The sequence below is a fragment of the Artemia franciscana genome, chromosome 5 (assembly GCF_032884065.1).
Source record: "Artemia franciscana chromosome 5, ASM3288406v1, whole genome shotgun sequence".
NCBI classification, from domain to species: Eukaryota; Metazoa; Arthropoda; class Branchiopoda; order Anostraca; family Artemiidae; genus Artemia; species Artemia franciscana.
The window spans coordinates 39090948-39113336 of NC_088867.1; the positions used below are offsets into that span (position 1 = coordinate 39090948).

General features: G+C 35.5%; 1 protein-coding gene across 2 annotated transcripts in view; it reads right to left on the reverse strand.

Moving 5' to 3' along the window:
- The window catches only part of LOC136027384 (uncharacterized), a 131431-nt gene extending 110848 nt beyond the window's left edge, over positions 1 to 20583 (reverse strand). The window contains exon 1 of one of the 2 annotated variants that reach the window (XM_065704572.1): positions 20433 to 20583. The gene's annotated coding sequence lies outside the window, so the exon portion shown is untranslated. Of the gene's footprint in view, positions 1 to 11941; positions 11985 to 20432 lie in introns of those variants that run through there. The other variant, XM_065704573.1, reaches the window with a different exon arrangement.
- Between the last annotated feature and the right edge of the window lie 1806 nt (positions 20584 to 22389).

A 22389-nucleotide genomic window follows, 5' to 3' on the forward strand; every position in this document is an offset into this window, starting at 1 on the left:
TTTTCGAAATAACACTATTTCTCTAGGTTCACGCCAAAGTTTTAAAGTTATTTTAAAACAAGTGTGAATGCATTCTGTAATACATTTTATATATGAAGAACAGGCACGTACGCAGGAATTTTCTTCGGGTTGGGGGTTAAGACCTTCGAAACAGCAGATATAAAGCAGCACTTTTTTATTTAGTAATACAAAAGACACGTATATGGGAAAATATAGATTAACTTTATCTGTAGTATTGTAGCAGATGGAGGGAAGAAGACTGAAACCTCAAAAGTACGTTTTAGGCTCACGTTATATTCATAATGATTTAGAACCAGTGATTAATCCATTATATCCCACTGAAAGGGAAATTTTAGGGTTAACAGCGCAATATGGGCGCTGTGAGGGTAGTTCTTCTATTGCAAAAAAGTAGATTTTAATGAAAAATGATTGTTTCCAAGATTGATCCATTAAAAGCTGTACTTTATCCTGAAAAGGGGGGGACAAACAGCCAAATATCAAGGATAATTCGATTTTGCAGTGGAAAGCAAACTCTCTTTACAAAAAAATTAACAGTACAATTGTTAATTACTTCAAAAAGGGTAAAAAATTAGACCGAAAATGGGTTAATAATTTGGCAGTGACTTGACCGAATAATTGCATGCTGTAAAATCCCCCCAAAAAAGGTTCACACATGTATCTAGATTCTTAATAAATGTCCTACTTTTGCCAGAAATCCTAAAAACCATGGGAAAATTATAAATTTCACAAAATTTCGGGGGAAGGGGCCGGGACCGAAGCCCCCCCCCCTGTGCACGTGCCAGACGAAGAAGGAGTGGTAGGTCGTTGTTATCTTTCTTGAAAATGGCAAAACATTTTCTTTTTCATTGTCAAAGAGTTTGTGGTAACGAACTGTAGTACGGAGCGACCCGGCTCAATAGTAACCGAAACTGTAAAAAACGGAGTTTGATACTAATAGTTGCATGAAGAGAGTCGCATTTCAATCCTGATTTTAAATATATAAGTTTCATCAAGTTTAGACATACCTATCAAAAGTCATGAGCCTGAGAAAAATTGTCTTATTTAGAAAATAGGGGGAAACACCTCCTAAAAGTCATAGAATATTGACAAAATCACACCATCAGATTCAGCGTATCAGAGAACCCTATTGTAGAAGTTTCAAGATTCTATCAACAAAAATGTGGAAATTTGTATTTTTTGCCAGAAAACAGATCACAGATGCGTGTTTATTTGTTGTTGTTTTTTTTCCAGGGGTTATCGTGTCGACCCAGATGTCCTTAACTTTTATATAGTTTATATAGTTTTATATAGTTAACGCTTGTTTGCCTCTGATCTCGTTTGCCAAAATTAACAGTCTCATGTTTCAATTCTAAATTCTTGGTTCAACCTGCCTTATTCTTGGTTCAACCTTAGACCATAGGTAAGCATCCCTTGTTTATCTCTCATTTTCAGGCAATTTAATGGTCCTATGTCAATTTAGATTATGGGTCAACCTGCCAGAGACTCTAGGCAGGCGTGACTTGCTAAAAGATAACAAACCGTGTATTGGTCCAATAAGAGAGGCACCCGCATACTTCCGCCGTTAACCCAAGCCAAATTAATCAAACACTTGGAAAACTATAGGTTCAATCACTATATTAGCTCTATGACTATCTACCTTGGTTCTACTGCCCTAGCAATGATGCATGGACGAATAATAGATAGACATATCTATTAACCAATGAACTAAACTCCTTTTTATACAATCCTAATAAGGGGGGAATTAATCCCAGGTTTTTCTTCTCACTCAATTGGACTATCTGTCTGGCTTTTTCTACAATAGCCATGACTAGATTGTCCAAAACTAGTCCATTTTAATTCAAAAACTAAATAGTCCTAACTATATAAAAAAGCGGTACTTGTATGATATAACCCCTGCAGCTCAAGAAGTGAACTTAGGTTAATCCTAATAAAATATACCTAAGTATGATAAAAAAAGAAAATATTTTGGAAACAAATTTGGGCTATATATTTGCAAATTAGGGAGGGGGTAAGGTTCAGCGAGTCTGCTTGCAAAATCTGTTAGCAACAATTATTCTGATATTATGAAGTAAGAATTGTTTTCTGACTTCATATTGTCCAAATCCTTTACCCTCCCCCTAACGTGCAAATATATAGCCCAAATTATTTATTTCCCATCTATTCCGTCAATTCTCTTTGTCTTTTCTCACGCTAAGTTGAAAGAAACCGGTTTATAGCGCGTCAATGCATCCCTCTTTTCACAACATGATGCGCATCTTAGCAGCGCCACATGTGCCGCACAGTTCTACTACAAATGGCATAGTTCCGCCATAGATGGCATAGTCCCCGCAGACTGCGGCAGAGTTCTGCCATGCTTGGACCTGTTGTACGTGATTCCTGAAAGTCGACGCCCTCTCAGTTTTACGGACACACAAGAGAGTAAATCAACGAATAAAACTGCGGGGAAACTGTTTTTCAGCAGCATAGGAAACTGGGGCTCTAAACTGGCTGATTAGTTTGATTTTCTTTTTCCATAAAACTCCAAATGAAAAGGTAGCTTTAGAAAATAATTTTGTTCTTTTACTTTACAGAGTTTACGCCCACAGTTAAGAAGGATTTCAAGGAAACGATCTATGCTTTATGTCTTATCACCAGCTTTCAAATAAAGTTACAAAACAGACATTTAACGACTAACAGTAGTGAAATGTCAATAAATTTCATTGCCAACTTTTCCCCAAATAAATACACATGTAGAACAACAAATAAATGAATTTATCTATAACTTTTCCAGCGTTCACAGATGGCGGAGTAGAAGCGTCACACATAGTGGACGAAGACATGAGGCCATAGAACGCAACGAGTAGAACGCATAGAACGCAGCGATATGACGGTATAGTCATATTTGATATCGGACAAGTCTTTTAATAACGGGTGTACAGTCAAAAATATATAAATTAGTAAGTACCCCATTGCCTTTCAGTGGCACAAAATTTTGGGGGAGGGGAAAGGGGCTATGCCCCCACATTCGAAAAATACAATCTTTTTCTCTTTTATAGCTAATTTATATTTTAACTGTGAGAGATTTGCAAAAGTTTCTGAAGCAAAAAAAAATCATAAAAATTCCATTCAGAAGCCGATCGCAAAAGGTTTGATGATTCGGACGTTCCTCATTTCTTAATCTAAGCATATAAGTAAATTTATTCGAGGCATCCTCTGCCCTTTCTTAAAAATCTCAGCTTCTTAACACTTTATCGACAACGCCAATAATCCTGGGTTACCAGTTACCATGGGCTGCCTCCCCGTAGTAGCATAATATTTGTAGGCATGAATATATAATGAGTCGGAGGTAATAGGCTTGGGACTGTCTGTGCAGGATTTCGACTCTTGTTGATAGAAGAGCATCGCCAAGTGCTGAAAACCATGTTGTGACCAAGATGGGCCCAGGATTGCACAAAGCCTCCAACTTACTGGAGGTCCCAGGGACTTCTTGCTGTCCGGTTCTAAGCCGGCTTAAGCGCTTCGGTGTAGACTTGAGAAGATATGTTGGTCCCCATCCTGCACTGGTATCCGGGATCACTGCTTTTCTTGAGGCCAAAATAATTTCAAAGATTTAAAGAACATGAAAATTGGAACTTGGAATGTTACGACGTTAAAAAATGACTATCGCATCGACATTTTGACTGACGAATTCAGACGGTTTGAACTGGATTTATTAGGAGTTTCAGAAACTCATATCCCAGGGGTAGGAAGCATGAAATTAGGTGACATAGAATTTGTTTACTCAGGAAGGAAGGATGGGGTACATAGACAGGGAGTAGGGCTCATGATGAATAAGGAAGCTGCTAAGTCTTGTTTAGGCTGGGAAGGTATTAATAATAGAATACTAATTGCTCATTTTATGACTAAAAAGTTTAGGGTATCAGTTATAGTAGTATATGCCCCCATTGAACCAACTGATGGAGATACTAGTGACTCAGATGAATTTTACTTACAGTTACAGGAGCAAATAGACAGGGTACCAGGTAGAAATATGGTGTTTTTGCTAGGAGATTTTAATGCCCAGGTTGGTAGAAATAGGGATAGATGGTATCCTAGCCTAGGTAAATTTGGTGTAGGAAAAGAAAACAGTAATGGCTATAGGCTTTTGCAATTTTGTAGGTATAACAACCTAGTTATAACCAATACGGTGTTTGGTCACAAAATGGCCCATAAGTTGACATGGTATTCACGTGATGGTAAGACAGCAAACCTTATTGATTATGTTATTGTAAACAGAAGACTAGCAGGATCAATACAAGATACTAGGGTGTATAGGAGTGCCGTTATTGACGTTAAAAATAAAGATCACCATCTAGTAGTGTCTAAGGTTAATTTAAAGCTGAAATTTCGGAAGAGTAACTCCCTCCCGGAAAGTTATGATGTTGGTAGACTTCAGGATGAAAATTTGAGAAAAAAATTCCAGGAACAGTTGAGTACTAAACTTGAGGGTTTAAAATTTGACAATGTGGAAGATGGATGGAATAATTTCAGAAAAACAATTTGTGAAGTTGCTGATGGTGTCCTAGGGAAGAGTGCTAAGACAGCAACTAGGAATATTAGTGAAAAAGCTTTAGGTTTAATAGAGAGTAGAAGGGGTTTGTATAAGAATTATCTGAGCGATAGGTCGTATGAAAACAAAAGGAATGTAAAGAAAGTGGAGAAAGCATTAAAATATGAACTAAGGAGATGTGAAATGGAGGCGATGGATAAAATTGCTGAGGATCTGGAAGATGCGGCTAGACGGCATAATAGTAAAATATTATACTGGCATGTTAATAAATTGAAAGGGAGTAGCCGATCCGGACTAGTCCCAGTTAAAGATAGAAATGGGGCCACAATTAGTGATAAGGAAAAAGTTAAAGAAAGATGGGTGGAACATTTTGAGAATGTGCTAAACCGAGATACAGTTGCAGGAAAAGATATAGATGAAAATGAAAAAGTTTGTGATACCTTGGATGTGAAGGAAGATTTGTTTAGTGAGGAAGAATTAGCGACAGTACTAGAAGGATTAAAAAATAATAAGGCCCCAGGTGCTGATAGTATGATTAATGAGTTCCTTAAATATGGTGGCTCTGAGGTTAGGAATAAGCTACTGAAGATTATGAACATGATTTTTGAAAAAGGGGAAGTACCCAATGATTTTAGGAAAACCTTAATTAAACCACTGTATAAGAAAGGTGACAAGAGTGAATGTCGTAATTATCGAGGCATTAGTCTGGTCTCTGTAGGTAGCAAATTACTGAGTAATATGATACTTTTTAGACTGAGACATGCTGTAGACAAAGTTTTAAGGGAAGAACAATGCGGTTTTAGAAAAGGTAGAGGATGTGTCGACCATGTTTTCACTCTTAGGTTAATAATTGAGAAGACCCTTCGTTGTCAAACACCTTTGGTCCTTAGTTTTATCGATATGAGCAAGCTTTCGATTCTGTTGATAGAACAGCGTTAACAAAGTTCTTATCGTTATATGGTATACCAGAAAAAGACATTAAAGTGATTTGCGCTATGTACGAGAATAATACTGCTGCGGTTAAGGTAGGAAATGAGGTTAGCAACTGGTTTTGTATTAGATCAGGAGTTAAGCAGGGTTGTGTTCTATCCCCCTTTATATGGATCATTTTGATGGAATTCGTCTTAAGGAGCACAGGAAAGGCAATTGGAGACCATGGAATCAAATGGGGAGGAAGAACGCTCCTGGACTTAGATTATGCTGATGATTTAAGCATATTAGATGAAAGTGTGAGCAAAATGAATGAATTTTTAGAGGTTTTGCGAGTTCAGGGTGCTAAAATAGGCTTGAAAATTAATGTTAAGAAGACTAAGTCACTAAAGCTAGGAATAAGTGAAGATGAACAGGTGACCTTAGGTAACGAAAAGATTGATCAGGTTGGGAGCTTCAGTTACCTTGGTAGTATTATTAGTAAAGATGGTGGGAGCAGTGAAGATGTTAAAAGTAGAATAGCTAAAGCTCAGGGTGTTTTTTCACAGTTAAAAAAAGTTTGGAAGAATAGAAAGATAAGCCTACAAACCAAGATTAGAATATTGGAAGCTACAGTGATGACAGTGGTCAAATATGGCTCTGAAGCATGGACACTCCGAAAAGCAGATGAAAATTTACTAGATGTTTTCCAGAGAAATTGCCTACGGATTGTTCTGGGTACCCGGCTGACTGACCGTATTTCAAACAGTAGGTTGTACGAAAAGTGTGGTTCAATCCCGCTTTCTGGGGCTATAATGAAAGAAAGGTTGAGATGGCTAGGCCACGTTCTACGGATGAAGGATGACAGATTACCGAAGATTGTCCTTTTTGGCCAACCGTCTGGGGCTACACGGAAAGCAGGTCGTCCTTGTCTGGGTTGGGAGGATGTCATAAATAAGGATTTAAAGGAAATGGAAACTTCCTGGGAGGGTGTAAAGAGGGAGGCTTTAAATAGATTAGGTTGGAGGAGGAGCGTGCGTAGCTGTGTTGGCCTCAGGCGGCTTGGTGCTGCAGTGAGTTATTAGTAGTAGTAGTAGTACATATGTTCACATAAGAGCAACATTCACTTGTAATAGCAATTTAGTTGTTTTGTTAAGCAATTAATCGAGTTGAATATATATATATATATATATATATATATATATATATATATATATATATATATATATATATATATATATATATATATATATATATATATATATAAAATTTTACTGATCAATTACGCAAATTTTCTTAAACAACAGAAACATGCCATGGAAGAGGTAACTGCTGAGGGTAGACATTGGCAATGCCTAAAAATACTGTGTGAACATACTTTGGCAACTAAAATTCATAGCAATTGTTTTCTGTAAGGAACTATGATGGTTTGTTCAACCAGTATCGTCATTCGGCGCCAATGCCTCTATAATTACAACACTCCCTCTTACCACCCTTTTTATGGTTCCAATTAAGAATTTTCCGAAGATCCCTTCCTACTTTCCCTTTATCAAAAACCAAATGCGTAGTTTTCAAAGTCTTTTCTCTAAATCAGTATCTTCTTTATTTAAAAAAAAAAAAAAAAAAAAAAAAACAAAAAAAAACATCAGCTACAATATAATCAGGACCTACAGCCTACAATTATTTACTTATCACTACTACATAATTATTATTTCACGTCGATATTATTGAAACTCCTCTCAATATTTTCTAAGATATTTCTAACAATATTTTCGTGAAGCCTAAATTGAATGGTAAGTTTATTAAGTAAAAACAGATTTTTTTCAAATAAATATAAATAATGGCGTTAAAACATAAGCTAAGCATAAACTTATCCTATATATAAGGAGACTACTGCTATCCTAAGCCCCCTGCTCCTTACATTAATGTTTTACTTATGCTTTTCCGAGAGAATGATCATATTATAATATGTTGAAACTTGTGCGCGAAGAGCGACTGGTTTAAGAGAACGCAATTCCTCCCATATTAAGGGATAATTCCTGTTCAAAGAATACTTGCACAGGAAAAGTGCACACCATAGCAGAATTTTTGGGTGGGGAGGGGGGGTGTCGAAGTGCCTAGAATTGTTTTCCGCGTTATATCTTTTGATTTTTAAGAGGAAAGCGAGGGTCATCAGAAAAAAATGCACCAGGGGGTACCTCCCATCCCTTCCACTTCTGAGCAGATAAGCATATAAATCGAATCTTCCATTCGAGATAATAATTAAACCTATACATTTTTGGGGTTAATAAATTTTCAAGGGCAACATTAAACTAACTATATGTAACTGGCATAAAAAGCAGATTCTTCTGATACATCCTTATCAAGCTTCCGTTTTTAGAGTTTCTGTTTCTATCGCCAAATGTCACTCCTTACAAAGGAGTTTATTACAATGAATGGTTTGATATACCTTGAATAAAAAATAGAAAAAAAAAAAACAGCTCTAAATTAGGCTTCAAAAATCTAAAGATAAAAAAAATGGAATTATTACACAGAAGAAAATTTAGACGCTAGAAAAAATAAAGATTTGCTTTTAAGCTCGGAAAATTTAATTGACACTTTTAGCCGGCCAACAGTAAAGATGATTTAGAAAAAAAAAAAATGTTGACAATCCTGGATACTCAGTGTACACTGGGCAGAATGTCTTTGTGTTACCGAATCTCCTCATTTATTAACCGTTTTCAGTAAATGAATACTAAAATATGAAATGTTCTTTCAACAAATTGTTATTAGCACATTTCTCATGGTTGCAACGTCAGCATAAAATATGTTTTAAAAGTATCTATAAAAGGTTGCCTACCCTACAAGAGAGGGCAGAAGGGGACACCAGTCCCAAGGAAACTTTTTTTTTTCAAACATTCCCTTCCCTATAAAATGTTGAAAGATAAGCCCCCCTCCCACCTTGAAAAAATTCTGCGAGTGTCCTTGTATATTCAATATTTAATGCCTGAACTAAAAAATACATTTTTCTATTGAAAATTCTATGCTGAAAGGTAAGGAAATACAGATCCAGTAATAATAATTCTTACCTACGACGCTCATTCAGTAATATTAATTGTCAATGAAATATCCATCCTGACAGTAGGAGTTTGTTTTAAGACATATGAAATTTTGAACGGTGATTTCCCAAGTACAATACATTAAACAAAATTTTAGCAACGCCCTTGATGCTGCTATGCAATAGTCCCTGTATCAGCGCAATTAAATACACATTATCAGGGATGGGGATAGGGTGAGGAGAGCTTATGGTTAAACAAAATTTCAATGTAATGTCTAAATTTCAGATGTCAGGTGATGCATGGTCCTAATTCAGCCAATACAAGTAAAATAAGTAAGATAAGGATGATACACAAGGCCTGACCCTGGAAAAAAAGACTTCACTCATAATTTATTATTTTTTGCCAGTTTTTATGAAACACCTCTTTGGAAACATCATCCCATCCCCCCGACTAGAATAAATGGCAAAATCAAACAGTTCATGGGAATGAACTGTAAGCAAAGAACGATTTCAACCAACAGTAACTGAAACTCTAAAAAACGGGATTTCGATAACAATAGATAGGTTTACATAAAAAAATAGATTTTTATCCTCATTCAAAATATATAGAATCCATTAAGTTTAATGTTAAAAAAGGGAAAAACACTCCCAAAAAGACAAGGAATTATAATGAAAACTGCATCATCAGATTCAGCCTATCAGAGAATCATACTGTAGAGCATTCAAGAACCCATCAACGGGATCGAGAGAGGGACCATTCGAACAGAAAATTAAAAGTTCTAGTGCTCATTTTAAGTGACTAAAAAAGTAGAGGGCAACTAGCTCTCTCCCACGCCCCTTTTTTCCCAAAGTCATCTGGTCAAAATTTTGAGAGAGCCATTTTGTTCAGCATAGTTGAAAGGTCAAACGACTATGCCTCAGGGGATGACACCCTTCCCCTCACCACAATTTCTGGTGAAAGGGTTGAAAGTTGTCCTTCCAGAAGGGATTTTCCATAGAGGAAATTCTCCGTGGGAACGAAAATTTCAAATGATGAAATTTGAGGGGAAAGTTTTACATGGGGGGAAATTTGCCAGAATTCCTATACAAAATTCTTTTTTTTTCTCAAATTTCCACTTAATTTTACGTGTGGAGACGTCCCTGAGGAATTGTCCAAGGGACATTTTAAGTGGGGCTGGAATTGCCTGAGGGATTGTTTTGTGGGAGGGGGGGATTTTGTGCGGAGGAAACTCTTCATGGGTGAATTTTTCGCAGGAGAAACTTTCCATTAGGGAGGGGGCATGTAATTTTAAAAATTTTAAATTCTACAGAGGGGGGATTTCTGAAATGATTTGAAAAACAATAAAAAATTCAACAAAAAACAAGTCTATTATGAATGAAAGAAGACCAAGGAGATTTTTTTTTCCAAGCAGAATTATCCGCAGGAAATTTTGCGGAAGAGGGAGGAATTTTCAGAAGAGGAAAATTTTCAACCGAGAGGGAGGCGGAAGCCCCTTCCAGAAGGGATTTTCCATAGAGGAAATTCTCCGTGGGAACGAAAATTTCAAATGATGAAATTTGAGGGGAAAGTTTTACATGGGGGGAAATTTGTCAGAATTCCTATACAAAATTCTTTTTTTTGTCTCAAATTTCCACTCAATTTTACGTGTGGAGACGTCTCTGAGGAATTGTCCAAGGGACATTTTAAGTGGGGCTGGAATTGCCTGAGGGATTGTTTTGTGGGAGGGGGGATTTTGTGCGGAGGAAACTCTTCATGGGTGAATTTTTCGCAGGAGAAACTTTCCATTAGGGAGGGGGCATGTAATTTTAAAAATTTTAAATTCTACAGAGGGGGGATTTCCGAAATGATTTGAAAAACAATAAAAAATTCAACAAAAAACAAGTCTATTATGAATGAAAGAAGACCAAGGAGATTTTTTTTTTTTTCCAGGCAGAATTATCCGCAGGAAATTTTGCGGAAGAGGGAGGAATTTTCAGAAGAGGGAAATTTTCAACCGAGAGGGAGGCGGAAGCCCCCTCTTTATTTGAAAAACGATTAGCAATTAAATAAAAAAACATTATTTTTTATGGTAAGTAAGGATCAACATTACTTTCAGTTGAGAAACCCCGTTTTTTGTATCTAATTTATCCGACAAGCATGCCCTACACCATCAAATCATTTTGTTCCTTCTGGTTCCAAAGAAGAAAATTTTTCATATTTCAAGACCTCTATTTTAGTCTCTTTCAGGATGGGTATTTCTTTTTTTGTGTGTGTGGGGGGGGGCAATAATATAAAGCCAAACCATTTGCGCAACAACTTAAGGAAATGTTGGGTTTTGTATATAGTTAGTAGGCTTTCTACCGTTAGAAGATACCATGCTCTAACCGGCTATCCCCATAATGCCATAGCTAGCGTATTACAGTAAGTCAAAACACACAAAAAGTTGCATTAAATGAAACAAACTAAAAATATACAAAACAAAAATAACACTTAGCAGAAATAACCTGAAACCTCTTTGATAGAAAAGACAAGTTTCAAGCATAAATTCTACAAAAAAACTAATAAAAGGGAACATTCAGATGGAAAAAATCAACAGTAGGTTGAAGATCAGCAATCCACAGTTAGTGTTGAAACAAGGGCCGAGGACGTGCGAACAAAATTTCTGCCAGTGATTGAACATCAACCGTTAACATTTGATCATACTGACTGTCATAATAAACGCTTAAAATGCATACAGTGTTCATAGGTATAGCACAAGGACTGCGATTTAAACCTAGAAACTCCATAGAGGACATTGAAAATATTTGTTTTCATTCTTGATGCTGAAAACATTTTGTGTGCATGCTGATTTAAACTACTTAAAAGGGAATGGAATACATGAGCAGAATGAGATATTGGCCTTTGATAATCGGCATAAATATAGTGAGTTTTTATTAGAACTTACTCAACATTCCTTGAAAGTTTCTCCTTAATGGTCCTAGTCTTTTTTAAGACCCTGAATCCATTGTGGCCCCATGTTTTTACAATAAAACCTATATATAAACAATGGGCTACTTGTATAATTTACAGCCCTTGCCCCAGGAGCTGTGGAAGGTTATTTCATACCCGGATGCATAGTTGATTTTCCATTGCATGGGATGTTTCGAATATTTTAAAATGGATGTCTCAAGATTTTGATTTGATGTCTTTGGAGGTTCAAATTCTCTCAGGGGACTTGTCTCCATCAATAGCTGTCTACTTAGCTGTGGTTTAACTGTAAAAACCGACTGAAAAGATAGTAAAGCTTTACATCCCTTTTGTCAGTGAGCTTGTCAATTAAAGAGTGTCCCTAAAACCCCAGTTTCGACATGATTTTTTTTTCTAAACTATTAGCACAGAATGATTCCTACTCCCCTCAATTTTCTCTACTGAAATATAACTTAACAAATTAAATTGGCTTTTTAAATGATAAGCAAATACTTCTTACCTTATTTAAAGAGAGAAACCTACAATAAAACACATTCTTTTGATGCTCTGGAAAGAATGATTTTAAAGCCACCTGACAGATTGTATCTTCAAGGTCAATTTTCCTGTAAGCACTAAAATGTGTTTCAATTAAACAGTAATATGAAATTATTAGCTAGGGATAGGAGAGAGAAATTATCCCCATGGGATCGCTGCCATTTACTTTTGTTCAAACTCAGTGAAAATAAACGAATCTATCAAACAAGAAAGAGGAGAAGCGGGGGGGGGGTATAAAAGTCGCAGCAATTAAACAACTGCACAGTTAAAATTTGGAAAGCTGACAAATGCAAATCTTTTAAATGCAGAAGTTATCTGCAAATCTATTTAATGCCTAGCCCCCCTCCCTCCAATGAATCAGTCAAACAAGAGAGTAGTCGCGGCATTATGAAGAAAATTAATCCCTTGTCCCTTCCCCCCAGTCTGTTAGTTCAGTAATCCTTCCATTGAATCTGCAATAAACTAATCAAGCTAGAAGCATACAACTTCATTCAGAACAATGGATCCATAGGCTATGCAAATCAAAAATAATTTAAACTAAAAAATGGAAAGGGGTGTCATGATAACAAGCGGCTCTTATGAAAGTCCCATATACTGACTAGCTGAGTGTGTAAAGTCTCATCTCTGAAACGAACATGCAATGTTATACAACGAGTATCTGAATCTATCCTACCAAGCGAGTTTTTCTCACTTCATAAAAAGTGTGACAAATTGTATTACTATGTGTAGGTCTGATAAATTTACCAAGCATTGTCTATGGCTGAGAGATCGAATTGAAAATTTCAGGAATTTTGTTGGGGGGGGGGAGGGAATATAAAAATGTTTGCTTTCACGGAGGTAAGCAATTCTTTTTCTCTGATCCTTTGTAGTTGATAGTTTATTGTGTTTCTTGATAAGAAAATGATTTTTCAAACTTAAGACATTTGTGTGTGTGTGTTTTGTTTTTATCCAACAGGCTTTGCTGCAGGTCAAACAGTTCAAGATAACGAACTGTGAGTAAGGAGCGACTCGGCCCAATAGCAACCGAAATTCTAAAGAAAAGAATTTTGATAACGATAAATGCATAAAAAGAACTGGAATTTATACTGATTTTAAATATACAAAATTCATTAGGCTTAATACTCCCCATGAGAAGCTACAAGCCTGAGAAAATTACCAGAATTACAAAAAAAGGAGAAAATTCCCAAAAATTTTAAAATATCTTAACGAAAATGACAACCATTAAGTTCAGCATATCAGAGAACACTAATGTAGAGGTGTGAAGCCCATATCTACAAAAATGTGAAATCCTATCTACAAAACGAAAATTCTCCTATCTACGATTTTTTTTTTGTTGCCAAAAAAAAGATCGATTTTTTTTATGGGTGATTGTATTAAACCAATTGCCCTAAAAGATTGAAATAGGGCTCATTCCAAGCGAAATTTAAAGTTTTAGTGTCCTTAATGAGTGATTAAATAAAAAAAAACACATTTTTTTAACTGAAAGTAAGGAGCAACATTAAAACTTAAAACGAACAGAAATTACTTCGTAAATGAAAGGGGCTGGTCCCTCCTCAACACCCCGCTCTTTACGCTAAAGTTTGACACTTTCTCTTAACTCTACTTTTTAAAACAGTAAAACACTTTAGCGCAAAGAGCGAGGCGTTGAGGAGGGACCAGCCCCTTTCATATACGAAGTAATTTCTGTTCGTTTTAAGTTTTAATGTCGCTCCTTACTTTCAGTTAAAAAAACTGTTTTTTTTTAATTTAATTTCTGAACGTTTTTGAATTAATGCATGTTTTGATTTTGGCTCTCCGCAGATGAATAATTAAAACGAAATTTGCATTTTTATTTTTTTGGCTAAATGGTTTTCTCATAGTTCTGATCGAATGATTTTGGGAAAAAAGGAGCGGTGGAGGAGCCTTAGGCACCCCCTCCCCCAGTTTTTTTGGTTACTTAAAAAGGCAACTAGAACATTTAATTTTTACAAACGTTTTTGTTAGTAAAAGATATATGTAACTTACGAATTAGCTTACGTAACGAACTTTTGTATTCGTATGTTTTTATTACGTATATGAGAGGGTTTACCCCCTCAGCAGTACCTCGCTCTTTACAACAAAGCTTAAGTTTTGTCCCAATTCCTTAAGAATGACCCCTGAATCACAAAGGCCATAGAATAAATAGTTGAAATTACTAAAAAATACTTTAGCGTAAAGAGTGAGGTATTGATGAGGGGACGAATCACCTCATATGCGTAGTAATTAATTTTTGCTCGTTTTCTTGCTGCTCCTTACTTTCAGATGAAAAAACTTGTTCATATTTATTTTTTATTGTTTTTTTTTAATAATGCTAGAAAATCCTGCGCTCCCTTCATGGAAATTTTCTTCCCCCATGACAAATTACTCCATGGAAAGTTCCCCCAATATATCCCCCTCTTCTCAACAGCTCCCCCCCCAACCAAAAAATCTCTCTGAAAACGTCTGTATATGCCCAATAACCAATAACCTAATAACCATTGCCCAATAACCCAATAACCCAATGCCCAACCATTACTGTATGTAAGCACAGGTCAATGTTTGTAACTTGTAGCCCCTCCCACGGGGACTGTGGGGGAGTAAGTCGTCCTCAAAGACATAGTTATAAGGTTTTTCGACTATTCTGAATAAAATGGCTATATCAGAATTTTGATCCGATGACATTGGAAAAATGATTAGCGTGGGAGGGGGCCTAGGTGCCCTCCAATTTTTTTGGTCACTTAAAAAGGGCACTAGAGCTTTTTCTTTCCGTTAGAATGAGCCCTCTTGCAACATTCTAGGACCACTGGGTCGATACGATCACCCCTGGGAAAAAAAACAAACAAACAAATCCGTGATCTGCCTTCTGGCAGAAAATACAAAATTCCACATTTTTGTAGATAGGAGCTTGAAACATCTACAGTATGGTTCTCTGATACGCTGAATCTGATGGTGTGATTTTCGTTAAGATTCTATGACTTTTAGGGGGTGTTTCCCCTTATTTTCTAAAATAAGGCAAATTTTCTCAGGCTTGTAACTTTTGATGGGTAAGACTAAACTTGGTTAAACTTATATATTTAAAATCAGCATTAAAACACGATTCTTTTGATGTAGCTATTGCTAACAAAACTCCGTTTTTTAGAATTTTGGTTACTATTGAGCCGGGTCGCTCCTTACTACAGTTTGTTACCACGAACTGTTTGACAAAAAGATTGTGCATCATGTTGCGTTTTCTGCCATTTTGGAGCATCAAACTGCGATTTTGTCCCAGATAGGACCAATTTACTGTGACGGTGGAGAATTTATTTTTGAAAAGTCACATAGTCCATATAAGATTTATGGTAAATGAACTTTTATCTTAATGCTTAATTTAATTGTCCATATAAGATTTATGGTAAATGGACATTTATCTTAATGCTTAATTTAACTAAGTCAATGCGGTTAAATTTTAATAAAAGTCATTTGTAGTGATGTATAATTACACATTGGCTATTACGAAGGAGGGACGGTGGGCTATTGTTTCTGAAAACATTTCTGAAAGTTATTTTAAAGATTCTTTTAGCGTAACTGATTTGCTTCATATTTCTTAAAATTATACAGAGTGACGTATACATGTACATTAGCTATTATGGAGGGGAGCAATGGCTCATTTTGTAGGCGGGGAGGGACGCAGGCGCCTCAAAAAGTATCTTTTAATATTCAAATATCCCAACCCTCACCGAGTCTTCAAATAAATATAAAATAAGTTTTAAGGAAGGGGTGGGGAAAAACTGACATCTAGTCCCTCTTGGTTCCTGGGGATATTTTGTTCTACGCCGTCCTTATTGGTGTTAGGGGGAGGTGGGGAGTTAATAGTGCCGTTTATATTGTGACAATCTTTTTTTATGTACCATACAACATTGCAATCATTTTGCTACCTGCATAGAGGTGGAAAAGGTGAGGCGGTGGATCAAGAGCCTCGTGAGAATTTTTTCAGGAGGAACGGGCTGGTCAATACTAGTAGGATGTTTGTTTTCAGTGACATTAAATTGTAACATTTCTCTTTTTCCCTCAATAAAAAATGTTTAAATACATTTAAACATATATGTACAATGTATTTAGATATCAGAGAAGCTTACGGTAGAGACCAAATTGGCTTGAGCCGCGTAGAAGATAAAATCGCGTTGAATTTTGATCCTTTTTTAACAACGATACCCCTTTCTGACAACAAAATTCCATAGTTAAAATATTATCAAGAACTTATTTAACAAAACTGAGAACTTATTTAACAAAACTGCCGTTCATCGTAAATGTTGACTAAATATTCGAATTTTGTCCAAAATTTTAATTACAATCCAACATTTCAATTGTTAAGCAGAAAAAATTAAAACTGGGACAGTACCAAGCAATTTACAATGATCACTATACATAATTTAACAGCAAGAGATTGAGAGTTTATGGAGCCGATAGTCCATATCCTATTTTGATTAAGCCTGGACATGATTTGAAGAACAATCAGGAATTAAATAAATAAATAAAATTCAACTGAAAGTAACCAGCCACATTAAAACTTTGAACCAGCAGAAATTGTTACATATATGAAGGGAGGCAATCCCCTCATCAATCGCTTGCTTGGTATACTTAAGTTTGACTTTTTGTCCCAATTCTTTAAGATCAATTGCTGAAATACATAGGCCAATGAATTGGAATAAGAAGCTTGTTTAAAGCACTATAACATTTTAGCATAACGAGCAAGGGACTGAGGAGGGGGCTACCCCTCATATACAAATGGTTTCTGTTCGTTTTAAGTTTTAATGCTGTTCCCTTCTTTCAATTGAAAAAAATTGTTTATTATTTATTATATGCATAAAATGTGAGTGTTTGTGCTTGTGTACACTGACAAATAGGTCAATCTAATCAAGCTCAAAATAGAAGATTTTTTGGTGAATTAATTTAGAGCCACGATAATGGACATAGACAAAAAGTCTAATTTGAATCCACTTTGAAATAGTAGAAATCAGCAATATAAAGAATACCATAAAATTGCCAAGATCAAAAATCCCAAACCAGATGTTTTTACCACCACATTGAAAACCCGAAAAAAAAGATTGTATTTTAGTTTGGGTGGCACTGATGTATCCAAAACCCATGGCCGTATCTGGGGGGGGGGGGGGGGTACCGGGTTTGAGCCCTCTTCCCCGAAATTTAGGCCCAGCTTGTAAAAACACCAAAAATGCGTAAAAGCAAATATTTGATTAGTCTGTAAAGGCTTTTTGCAGTCGCTCTCAAAATATTACCCCCAACCAAGAAAAAAGTGGATACAGTCTTGACTACACCCTAATAAAGAACAAACCACGGCCCATAACATTTTTTGAAGAGTACTTTAAGTACATAATTAAAAACATTTTTCATGCACTTATCAGTACTTGCATACCAAGTACATTTTCGTTTTGAACTTCTCTAAAGTCGTCTAGAAATTAGATCAAATTAGAAAATGTTGGGCTTATTATAAATGAGGAACAGGGAATTGCCCAAGCAACACTATCAAAGGGTCTCTTACTACCAAGTTTCACAACATCTGAAGCTAAGTGTATGGTGAAGAAAAAAAATTATTTTAGTCTTCTGAATTATAGGCCACATCAAGCTGCTGAAAATAGGTCTTTTTGACAACTATTATCTAATTACCATGATCTTTCAACAGCCTTAAGTGTCCTGACAGTTACACAGAATTTGGAAAGAGGTGAACTGTAGTTTGGCTTTGGTGCTCAATCACACCAGGGACAAAGCAGATAGTTACTTGTTTTTGTTCAAGAAGACTTTATCAATTCACCATTTCCAAATGCCGAAGCATATGGAATGCAAAAAGCATAGCACAAAAGCTGTCAACAAGTTTTTGGAAATTACTGGAAGGTGCCCAGTCATACTAAATGCTACATACTGTAACTTTCTCCATGATGCAGTAAAGCGTGTTGTAGACATATCTGATGCAGAAAAACTATTCAGTGCCTGTGATGAACTGAAACTTCCAAATTTGAAGCCAGTGGAGAGGGATCTGTTTAAGGAGTATGTGCTTATTACAAATCCATTGAGCCAAGCCTCAGATTTTTTGCAAGGCGAAAAAATTACCATCTTGGTGTTGTTTTCCAGTACTTTATGGTTTAGGAACTAAACTAAAGGGACTTCAGAATATCCATATTCTCAAGCAATTGCTATTAGTAGAGGCCATTTTAGGTGGTTTGCATGAATGCTTCTTGTATGTTTTCTCAATGGAATTGGAAGAGAAAGCCTTTAGTTAACTAGTCATAGCTACTTGCTCTCACCCATGTTTCAAATTACAATGGTTGACTCCAGCCTTGCAAGGGGAAAAAAACAATTAATAGACACAGTGAACTTGGAAATGAAAAAAAAAACTACCATGCTTGTCTTCAGTGATGAGCTGGTTGAAAGTGCTGAGAAGTTTGGTACAAATGAGACTAATGATTTTATGAAAGATGATGATAATGTCAGTGATCAAGAAGTAAATTTAGAAGATGCTAGGTTTGATAAGCTTTGGCTGCTAAAAAGAAAGATGTCATGACTCCTCACTAAAATAAAAACTTTTTTTCAACATCTTATTTTGAAGTAGTTGATATTAAACTGTGCTTTTGATCATAGTTCAATGGCAAATGTTTAGACAAAGTTTTCATGGTTTAAGTTCAGACTTCATTGACAGATTATGGCACCAGATTTGAGAATCCAGATCAATGAAGACCAGTCATCTGTTGACAGATCTGTCAATCTGTCAAAAAATGACCAGTCTTCATTGGTCCAAAATCCCCACTAGACACAGCCCTGACAGTACTAGAATGGAGTTCCTTTTCAGCTCTCCACTGGAAATAATGGAACAACCAATGTCAGTTTATCTCCTGATGGCCTAATCATATCCTTTACCATGCAAAAAAAAACAACCTTCAAGTCATGTAGTTCTGTACTTAAGTACAATTTACTTTGAGTACTTAGCACTATTACTTAATTAGAATTTTGGTTGAGTACTTGATACTTACACTTAAATACTTTCTTGGAGTACTTGACCTAACACTGCATAGCTATGATATAGGAAAAATTATACAGATCTTTTATATATATTTGTAGAAGTTTCATAAGTTGTATTTTTTTTCTGGGGTGACAAAAGATTTTGTAGATTTATCAAATGAAGGTGTTCTACTATTCAAAATAGCATAATTTTTCAAGTCTGATAGCTGTGTTTAATGAAAAATTAAATGAAATTAGTCTAGAGGCTATTCAGGGCTGAATCCCTCTGCTGTTTTAAAATTGCCTTTCTGTGAATAGACAACTCAGCAGGAAAGTGCACTTGGCACTTTGAAAATAAATTATATCAGTCTAGTTTTTGTTAAGAAAAATTCCTTCTTTTTTTTCAACACCAGGCCTACTGGAGTATTGTAAAAACAAAAAAGTGAAAAATACAGATGAAAATCAGATTAATTAAGCCTCGCTGCATATTATAAAACAAGACTTTCATCACTTTCAATCTTTAGTTTTTAAGGTAAAATTCTAGTTTAGCAGCTTTTTGCTATCTGTGAAAGAGGTTGGGTTGGGAAAATGAAACTTTCAGGGACATATAAATAGACCAAAGTAGCCTATGTCCTGGGAAGGTATTTTGAACCTTCCACTACTCCTTCTCTTTTTAGAGGGACCTGGCCTTTGATGATCTTTAAAAATATTTATTTTATAAAAGTGAAACCTTGCAATCTTGCAATCTTAAATGAAGCACAACAAAACTTTTTAGTTTCAGAACTTTGTTTAATCCCAATTTATGAGGTTTCAAAAATCATATACATTTTCTAAATTTAGAAAAAAAACTCATAGATATGGCTTAAGATTCTACTCAAACAATAGGAATTGCATTTTTAAAGCTAAAACCAGATAAAGAAAAACTAGGCTAATAACTGAAAATTAAGGTAAAATGTAGTTTTGTCAATATTGCAAAAGGTATAGACCTATAAAAATTTCTAGGACTTTAGAAATCAGAAGAGGGTTAACATGGAAGCTTGGCAATACCTTCCTAGACTATGTTATTGGTCCTGGATTCATTACTGTAAGTTTCATTTCCCTAGCCTAGCCCTATTCAAAGATACCAAAAGTACCTAGACTAGAATTTTACTGCTTTATATAAAGCCTAGGAGTATGTGTAAAGGTATTAGGGGAGGGGAGAAGGGAAATTATCACAAGTGCAACTTTTAACATTAACAAAGAGCATAAAATTATGCTCTGAACATGCTAGCCTAGTCTTTTTATTCTATGTTTTTCCTAGAGAAGAAGCCTCATCCTACAGTGCTACCAGCGTTTCATAGGAGCGATCAATCTTCTTTACAGGGAATATAGCCTAGTTGACAAACAAGTTTATGCATCTGTTAGGGACTATGAGCCTAATTTGAAGCCTTTAAAATACGGACTATACAACTTATTGGGTCATAAAGACATACTTTTACATTTAAATCAGTTTCATATCGTTTTTATGGTCCAATTTGTATCCTGTGTGAAAAACACCATTTAGGACAACTATGATCGAACTCGAGCCAGAAACGAGCATTATAATTTTTCGAATTTTTTGGTTTTTCGACATTTTATTTATTCAGCAAAATCTTTCAAAGCGATTTTAAGAAGTTTCTTTTTCTTTAGCCCATGATTCATACGGATTTGCATTTCTCCATAAAAACAAAATCACCAATCAAGTCACTATACCTTGCACATCTCTATCAAGGGTAAATATTCCAGATTGTTTCGTGACTTACAATTGTATTAGCGAGTCTTTTTGTCGATTTGCCAAGTAATTATGGAGCTCTCAATGATAATACATGCGTTGATAAATGGAGAAAAAAGAATCCTTCCCTGTGTCAAGTCATGGGGAAACCACTATCTTTAGGTTGGTCATTGAGTTTTATTGGAATAACCTTGCACACCACAGGCTTCTTTTCCCATTCATGGCGCTCAAAAGGCAGTTTTTATCAGCGTTAGTTAAAAAGTTGCTGGTCTTTTACTAATTTTTTTTACACAAAAAGCCAAATTTTCTCCGGGAGTGCTTAAACAAAATAGAGATGGATGAATCAACAAGAAATTGTAGATTAATTCAGAAAGAAACGTTAAAGTCTTCTGAATGACTTCTGACAAAAAATAAAATAAATAAAAACAAGTTAATCTGACAAGAGCTAAGACCTCATATGGCACTTGTGACGAGGCCGGTAGAGCCAAGAGCTCATATGGCATGAGCTCTAGCAAAATTCTAAGAATCAATAGATTGATTTAAAAGGAGAATCAGAGGTTTAATGTCGGTTGGGATTTAAAATAAGAGCTCTGAGTCACGTGGTCCTTCTAAATATAAAAATACATTAAGATCCAATCACCCACTCGTAAGTTATCAATACCTCATTTTTTCTAATTTTTCCTCTCCCTTCAGCCCCCCAGATGGTCGAATCGGGAAATGACAATTTCTAATTTAATCTGGCCTGGTTCCTGATACGCCTGCCAAATTTCATCGTCCTAACTTACCAGGAAGTGCCTAAACTAGCAAAACCAGGACCGATAGACCGACCGACAGAATTTGCGATCGCTATGTCACTTGGTAGATACCAAGTGCCATAAAAACCGAATTTGACTATCAAATGAAATTCATGACTAAAATCTATCAGAAAATTTGAGATTAACAAGATCTAATAGAATAATAAAAGTTGCAACAATTCCAATAGGCTAGAAGAAAGTACGGTGGTGAGATTATAAACAGATTTTAAACTGATGTATGTTTGTTATTTAAATAGGTCAGTAGCAAATGTGACCAAATTCCCAATTATTGTAAAGAATATTCGACGTTGGTTTCTGATTGAGGAATAATCTCGAACTTTACTAAGTTTGCCTATGTTATTGAACATGAGGAAGGTTTTAAGGTCGATTTTAGTGTTGAATTATTTCAAATTGTTTCTTAAGAAACATATTGAGCTGTCAACCGCAAATATTTTGCCATTTCGTATTACCAATCATTTCTATAAAGAAAATTTCGCTCTAAAAATAATTGAAATAAAAGCCAATGAAGGGATTTGGCACTAAAAATCTTGAAAAATGAAAAACGAAGTTTGTTAATTAGTTTCTGAAAGACCAGTTCGCTCACCAATCTTTTTTCTAAGTATTACATTCAAGCAATGGGCATGTGCTGTTTTATTGCTTCTTATTTTTTACTATACAGAATAGAACAGGCTACATATTGTATCTGATTAAAACAGATTGTCTCTATTGTAATCTGTTGTACCAGATACTATCTATAGCCTATTTCATTGTATGTTGCTTATTCGCAGTCATTTGGAATTTATTAAGAAGTAAGTTCTATTTCATTTTTTGTTTAGTTTTCTTTAAATTTTGCGCTTAATTTATCTATTTTTTTCCTTTCGTTTT